The sequence below is a fragment of the Cupressus sempervirens genome, chromosome 9 (assembly GCF_028749045.1).
Source record: "Cupressus sempervirens isolate cs-2001-9-10 chromosome 9, ASM2874904v1, whole genome shotgun sequence".
Lineage (NCBI taxonomy): Eukaryota > Viridiplantae > Streptophyta > Pinopsida > Cupressales > Cupressaceae > Cupressus > Cupressus sempervirens.
This window is the reverse complement of record NC_143126.1, coordinates 655,899,007-655,907,506: the sequence shown is the minus strand read 5'-3', so window position 1 is coordinate 655,907,506 and position 8,500 is coordinate 655,899,007. Positions and strand designations below refer to the sequence as shown.

At 36.9% G+C, this 8,500-nt stretch overlaps 1 pseudogene across 1 annotated transcript; it reads left to right on the top strand.

The window, feature by feature from the left end:
- Positions 1–240: 240 nt before the first annotated feature.
- LOC149540438 (pentatricopeptide repeat-containing protein At2g03880, mitochondrial pseudogene) lies at positions 241–5,099 on the top strand (annotated as a pseudogene). Its single transcript, XR_016356398.1, has 3 exons — positions 241–3,874; positions 4,317–4,412; positions 4,510–5,099. The product of XR_016356398.1 is annotated as a pentatricopeptide repeat-containing protein At2g03880, mitochondrial pseudogene (transcript).
- Positions 5,100–8,500: the final 3,401 nt, after the last annotated feature.

The window sequence follows — 8,500 nt, the reverse complement described above, 5'->3', positions numbered from 1 at the left end:
AACATTTGAAAGTACTATTCTACATTTTTACTTCTTTCAAAGAACAATTAGAAGATAAAAGAAAAATAGCCGGATATCAAGAAAAACAAGTTGAATTCAAAGAAATTCAATAAGAATAAGAACTATTTTCAAAAACTTGGATTCTATCCATATCATTTGAAATTGTCCACATGTTCACCTATTCGTATTTTCAAGGCTTCTCAACTTTCTCTTCAAATAACACATTTTCTAATAAATCAATTTTCAAAACTCACACAATATACTACTTCATACTTGATAAAAACAAAAATCTCACAGATATGATGGATTTCCCTAAAATCTGACAGATTGAACATCTGTTTCTTGCAGATGTTCAACCTATGTTGAGGGAGTCGACAATGGTGTCTTTTGCAAATTACTGATCCTATCGACTGAAAATGTTCACAGAACAAGAGTGCATATTTTCCACACTCCAATTACAACCTTAAGATGATATTGTCATCCACTGCTCATTTCAATCTGCCAGTACTGTGTAGAGAGGGCCAGTTGAAGGAGGTGCTGCAAATTCTGCTTACTACTCATAACCCCCCTGACGACTCCTGTGCATATATTCAACTACTGCAGACCTGCATGCTTAAAAACACTATTTCAGAAGGTAAAAATGTCCACTCTTTCATCGCTCACAGGCCTCACGTGTTTGCTACAGGCACAAATTTTGATAATAAACTTATCTACATGTATGCCAACTGCGGAAGTTTGTTGAATGCTCGTAAAGTGTTTGACCACATGAATGAACGAGACATTGTCTCATGGAACACGCTTATTGCAGCGTACAGAAGACTTGGGTTTCCTCAGGAGGCAGTCACACTGTTTCATCAAATGCAAGGAACAGGTTTCCAACCCGATCGGTTCACATATGCCAGCGTAGTCCCTGCCTGTGCGAAAGTGGGGGCTTTGGAACAGGGCATGGACATCCATGAAAATGTAAAGGATGTAGGAATTTTGTCAGATGTTGTAGTTGCAAGTGCACTTGTAGATATGTATGCAAAATGCGGAAACATAGACAAGGCACGTGAACTGTTTGACACAATGCCTCAAAGAAATGTAGTCTCATGGACTGCAATGATTGCAGGTTATGCACAAATGGAAAATGTTGAGAAAGCTTTTGAGACTTTCAGGCAAATGCAGTTGGCAGGGGTAAAGCCAAACTCTACAACCTTTGCGAGCATCCTCCCTGTTTGTGCCAAAATGCGAAGTTTCGAAAAGGGTATGTACATTCATCAGAGTATAATCGAAGAAGGATTTTTATCAGACATTATTGCTGGAAATGCTCTGGTAGACATGTACGCAAAATGTGGAAGTATAGACAAGGCACGTGGATTGTTTGAGAGGATGCCTCAGAGAAATGTAGTCTCATGGACTACAATGATTGCAGGATATGCACAAAATGGACTCGTTGAAAAGGCTCTTGAAACTTTCAAGCAAATGCAATTAGCAGGTATAAAACCGAATTCCACCACCTTTGTTAGCATCCTCCCTGTCTGTGCTAAAATGGGAGCTCTGGAACAGGGTATTGACATCCATCAAAGCATAAAGGAAGGGAATTTTTTATCAGATATTATAGTTGGAAATGCTCTGGTGGACATGTATGCAAAGTGTGGAAGCGTAGACAAGGCCCATGAATTGTTTAGGAATATGCCTCAAAGAAACGTTGTCTCATGGAATGCCATGATGGCAGGATATGCACGCAATGGATTAGTTGAAAAGGCCTTACAAACTTTCAAGCAAATGCAATCGGCAGGAGTAAAGCTGAATTCTACAACCTTGGCTACCATCCTCCCTGTCTGTGCCAAAATGGGAGCTTTGGAACAGGGCATGGACATCCATCAAAGCACGGTGGAAGAGGGTTTTTTGTCAGATATTATGGTTGGAAATGCTTTGTTAGATATGTATGCAAAATGTGGGAGCATAGACAAGGCACACATACACTTTGACAGAATGCCTCAAAGAGATGTGGTCTCATGGACTGCAATGATTGCAGGATATGGACAAAATGGATTTGTTGAAAAGGCTTTAGAAACCTTCAAGCAAATGCAATTGGAAGGCATAAAGTCAAATTCCACAACATTTGCCAGTGTCCTTTCTTCCTGTGGCAAAATGGGAGCTATAGAGCATGGTATGGACATCCATCAGAGCATAACGGAAGGGGGATATTTATTCGATATCATAGTTGGAAATTCTCTGATAGACATGTATGCAAAATGTGGAAGCATGGACAAGGCATGTAAACTTTTTGACAGGATGCTTCAAAGAGATGTGATTTCATGGACTGCAATTATTGCCGGATATACGCAAAATGGGTTTTTTGAAAAAGCTTTAGAAACTTTCAAGCAAATGCAGTTGGCAGGTGTAAAGTCAAATCCCACAACTTTTGCTAGCATCCTCCCTGCTTGTGCCAAAATGGGAGCTTTGGAACAGGGTATGGACATCCATCAAAGCATAACGGAAGGAGGATTTTTCACAGATATAATAGTTGGAAATGCTCTGGTAGACATGTATGCAAAGTGTGGAAGCATATACAGGGCCCGCGAACTATTTGATAGGATGCCTCAAAGAGATGTCATTTCATGGAATGCAATGATTGCAGGATATGCTCAAAATGGATTTTGCAAAGATGCTCTCCAAACCTTTGAATTAATGAGGCAGTCTGGAAAACATCCTGACATAATAAGCTTTTCTTGTGTTTTATGTGCATGTAGCCATGCAGGATTAGTGGATGAGGGCTGCATGTACTACAACTATATGAGTAACCCTTATTGCATCAAACCTACTGTCGATCATTATGTGTGCATGGTTGACCTTCTTGCTCGTGCTGGCTATCTGGAGGACACCCTAAACTTTATTATTAAGATGCCAATCAAACCTGTGGTGGTTCTGTGGATGCGTTTTCTTGGTGCCTGTAGATCACATATGAATGTAGGCTTAGGAGTGTTTACAGCGATGATGATTCTTGATTTGGATCCGAAGAATGCTGCAACCTATGTTATTATCTCAAACCTCTATGCAGAAGTGGGCAGATGGGATGACTTTCAGATAGTAAGGAGACTAATGGAAGATAGAGGAATAAAAAAGATCCCTGGATGTAGTTGGATTGAAGGCCACAACATGGTACATGTTTTTTGTGCAGGAGATAGATCACATCCACAAACACAAGAGATCTATGCAAAGTTGGATAAATTGGCTTGTGAGATAAAGGCAGCAGGGTATTCCCTAGATCCAAGACATTTACTTAATGATGTGGAAGAGGAGGAAAAAGAATCATTTGTTGGCTACCATAGTGAAAAGTTGGCAATTGCATTTGGTTTGTTAAACACACCCCCTGGAACAACTATTAGAGTTGTTAAAAATCTTCGAGTGTGTACAGATTGCCACATTACAACAAAATTTATCTCCAAGATAGTTGGAAGAGAAATTTTTGTGAGAGATGTTAACCGTTTCCATCATTTTAAACAGGGACAATGTTCTTGCAGAGATTATTGGTAATGCTAAATTAAATAATCTGAAAATCAGGCTTCCACTAATGCGCTCCATGTCAGACATGCCATAATAATGAAGTGATGATGTTTTGTTTTCCGTTTCTAGAATATTATATTTTCCATTCGTTGTTTTTGTTTGCAGTGTTCTGCAAGCTAGACCACAGTTTACTTGGTACAGTGCAGATTTGTGCTCATATACACTATTGGGCTATCTGTCAAATACCTGTTCTACAACTAAAATGTTTCATTGAATTGTTTTCCAGAAACCTGCATCTGTTTGAAATAAAATAAAAAACTGGAAGAGAAGGATGAAATTGGGGAAAAACAAACAGGAACTCACTCTTAAAATAAATGGAAAAGTAGGACTTTTAATCTATCCCTTGCCATTTTCAATTTTGTATTGTTTTTTCTGTTTTAAAATAATTATATTTTCTTCTGCCTATGTTAGGTTAACCATTTAAAGATAAATAATACATTCCAGATTAAGTGTCTAGATTTTATCTTATTAGTCCCTTCCGTTAAGGCAGGAGACTAATGTTTTCATCTTATCTTTTACAATTATCTTGCTGTTTGGAAACTGTGCCCATTGTTTTAAGCTATGGTCTGTACCGATATTTATATTAAACTGAATTTTCTGCAATTTTTTGATTGGCTAATCCAGTTTTGCTAGTAGTTTAATTGATTATTATTTGCAAACATATAAATTTTGGTGGCCCTCACAAGAATGGTGGGCATTGAATCCAATAGAACTGCAATGAAATTGTAAAACAGATTTTACAGACTGTTGTTATTTGTGTGCAGACACGTAGTTTGCATGAAAAAGACCTGGAGAGTTTTGATTTCAACATCTGTCTGGACATCAACAGTTGGAGCATAGAAAGGCCTACAATGCGCTAGGTGAGAAAGAAACCAGATTATACATATTCAAAATAATTTGCTTTCCATTGATGCACATAACCAAAAAAACAATTCGTTTTTGCTTGGCCTCAATCAGTTTGTAGACCTGATCCACAATGAGTTTAAAAGAATGTACTTGGGTACCGTATTCATTCCTCAAAATGTAATTTGTAAACCTATCCAAGCATTTGATACCAGTATAGAAATGACAAGCAGTTACCTAAATCAGTGGACTGGAGAAAAAATGGTGATGTAACAGAGGCTGAAGACCAAGGAACTTGTGGTAGACTGGGTTTTATATTGTTTAAGCTTGCCTTTTCTTTTTACACGAAGTTGTAGGATTTTCTCCACAGTTGCAGCTACCGAAAGAGTTAATCAGATTGTGACAGGGAAGTTAATATCTTTGTCTGAAGAAGAGCATGTAGACTGTGATACTTTGGCCAACCAGGGGTGCAAGAGTGGATTAGTGGATGTTGTATTTTAATTTATTGTGGACAATGGTGGTATTGACAGTGAGGCAGATCCCCTTATAAGGCTCTAGCAGGTGCCTGTAGCATGAAACGGGTACACTTAGTATGCTATTTTTGCCATATTTTACAAATAGGTCTCATTTACTCAAATTACATTTGCTAGTGTATTGTACCGTTTATCATTTGAATTGGATATTTTGAGGCTTGTTTGATTTCACTTAGATCAAACCTTTTGGTGTAATTTTGCAGAAAGTTTCTTCAGCTAATTGTTTGGTAAGATTGAATTTGTGTCACTGGGGAACCAATCAGATTTGTTTGAATATTTTGGAAGTCATAGCACTAAATTTAGTTCATTATACATAAATTGTGGGCATTGCATTTGAGAAATTAGAAATTATAATGTTTACGTATTTCAGGTCTTTGATTGGTTCTGACCACTACCAAAATTTCCTCATTCTATGATGAATATTCTTGAGTTTGAAATTGCTCATCTTTTTTCCACGTTTAGATTAACATTTTGGTGGGATGTATCTGGCTACAATGGGAACTCTTAGGTGATCTCTTCATGCTGTTTACACTTAGATGCATGCTTGGTTAATTGGGATGATGTTTCTCACTTTTCACTCTTTCTTGGTATGATTTTTCTTTAATTCCAGATAAACAGCATGAACACAGTAAAATAAAAGAGTGACATCTAAGATTTTTTTTGCTAGCAGATGCACCATGATTTATTGGCATAAATTAACTAACTAGCAGTCACCAAGAAACTCCTGCATAGGGTGAGGGCTCTGTCTCATCTCACTATCATGTTTTCTCATGATGAGATTTGTACATAATGAAGATGCACCCTCTGAATTTGCTTACATTTATTGAAGGGGTTCACCATGACTGCACTTGTTGTTAGCCCCAACTGATTATGTAATTGATAAGCGGGAGATTATTGGATGATGATGCTATGAATGTATATAAGAGGGTCATATCAGTTGTTATATTGTCATTGATGTCAAAGTCTTAGATGGCTACACATTATGCTAACTCAGTAGAGTACCATATCATCATATCATTGATGAAGAGGATTTGAAGAAAGTATGGATTTGAAGAAAGTATGATGAAGACAGAAGTGAGGTGTATGGTATTCAATGGGTATTTGAATGAGTTGGACAATGATAATGTATTATTGGTTTGATAGTTTTAAAATCACGTATTGTTGAAAAGTATTGAAAAACATAAGGTTAACCAAGTGACAAGGTTAATGAAGGGAGAGCGTATTCACCGAGTGATTGTAGTATTGCTTGAGCAATTGACAAAGCAAAAGAGGAACACAGTTTGCTTGAGCAAGTCAGTATTAACTGAGTGATATGTTGCCCGAGTAATTGTTGTGTTTACCGAGTGACAGTTGGATGAACAAGATTGGGAAATTAGAATGAGAGACCGACTTTTGATGGAAATTTGGAAAGTTCGAGATAGTCTAAGGCACGATTCAATGTTCGTTACAAGATCAATGAGTGGGAAAATTCAAGAAGGATCCGATGATGGAGATTGAAGAAGGATAAAGATCAACACAAAGTTTTGTGCAAGTTATATTGTCCGAGTGTCTGAATTCATTGTATGAAGTTTTTGAATCTGGAAATTTGATTTAAACCTAAGATCAATAATGGTGATTAAATGACAAAATATGGAAGGATCTGGAAGCATTGAAAAAACTATTTAAGGAGAAGAGAAAGACAGTTTAGGTTGCTCGCTGATCATATTGCTCAAGTGTTGAGTTCCTACAAATGCAAAGTTGAAGAAGGTGAAAGAAGATAGTTGAGCCAAGTAAACTGAGCAGTGGAATGAGAAAAAGAAAGTGTTAATCAACCAAGTCAAGAGTATCGAGTTAAAAGAGATTAGAGTGAGAGATCAGACAAAGACATGAGCAAAGGAACAAAGATATAAACAAGCAAAGGTAGTTGCTATTCTTAACAGGTCATTTATATTGTTACTATTTAACAATTGTGGTAGAAAATCTCAGAAGTACCGAGTGGACCTAAAAAGTCTATGAAATCCTATATGGTAACATTGATTAGTGGTGTTTGTAAGTCTTTTAAATTAGGCCACTCTTTAGTCTGGAACAAGGAGTGATATAGTCTAGATGATCTTTTGGTGAAATCTTCTAACAAGATCACATTAACAATGTGTATGTAACCTTAACAAAGTTGACTCCTAGCAGAGCTCACTTCAGAAGAGTGAAACTTTTTGGGTTGCTAGTCCCAGGTGGTTTTTTTCCCTTCACAAGGTTTCCACATTAAATCATGGTGTCAAATGTGTGAATGTTATCTTTGTTGCAAGTTGTTTTACATGTTTTCTACTTTATACTGTAACTCGGCAATAACTAAGTAACAACTAGGTAATAACTGGAAAGTTTACTGATTCTTGGTAATGCAATGAACAATAAGTTGAAAGTTTGAATTAAAGTGATTGAAAGAGTTGATTAATGTTTACACCGAGTGACTTATGTTGAAGCTTTTAATGTTTTATTGGTACTGAAATAGTTTGAAGGGACTGAATGATAATTGGACATAACTGATTCACCTCCCCCCTCTCAGTTATCTAACACCTATACACGGTGATTATCTCTAGATGACTTTCTTAATAGAAAATGATCCTAAAGAAGTGACAGAGTACAAAATGATATCTAAAAGAAGCATACCCATAATATACAATATTTACTTTCCTATACCAAATTTCAGCTTGAATTCTTTGATAATTCTTACTTTGTTAACCCTGTCTTTTCAACAATGTTCAATACTTGAGCTGGTAGATTGTATATGCAAGGTAATTCAATCGGTGTATTGTTGCACTATGTTCTCATCATTAGTTTTTGGTCCATGACTTTTGATCAGATGTGGATTTCATTATGGTTCTGTAAAGGCTTGAAGTTTTGGATGGATTCTCTCCTTGCATCCAATTGTATCATTATTTTGGTAGTTTATGGGGGCAGGATATTCCTTGACACGTTTCTTTTACCCTTTACTATCGATTGTAAGGTTTACTTTTGAGTTGTAAATGGGAAACTTATTTCATTTAAAAATAAAATAAAATGAAGCCCATGGTACCAATGGTTTCAGATTTATCTAGTCTTCTTCCCAGGAAGACAGAATTTGTTGTTTTAAGCATGGTGGTATGGTCACTGTGAGCAGTTTAAAGTGCATTACTGAGTTTGGTCCCTTTAGAGAACAAAAATATGCAAGCTTACCGTGAAGGTGAATCATGAGCTGAGTTTAAATGAGCCGAGACTAGAATTGCTGGCTCTGGCAGCTACAATGACTGCATATGGTAACCGTATCTCTGAATTGGAGAATATTATTGACTACAATGCACATGTAATGCCAAAGGTGGCAGATAAATATAATCAGTCAAGGAAGCTGGTGGCATTGTTGCCATCAGATGTTGCCTCAAAGTTTCACTTTAAGCAATTCACACAAACAATGTTGGTGAGCAATATGAGTGATCCTGGAAGCTATTGTAGTGTATGCATTGGTAGTTGCAGTGCCATCTGCATGGATCTGTTCTTGGTTAGTTCATTTTAAAAAAAAGTCATGATAAACTTCCAGATTTTACACCTGGATCATAGTCCCA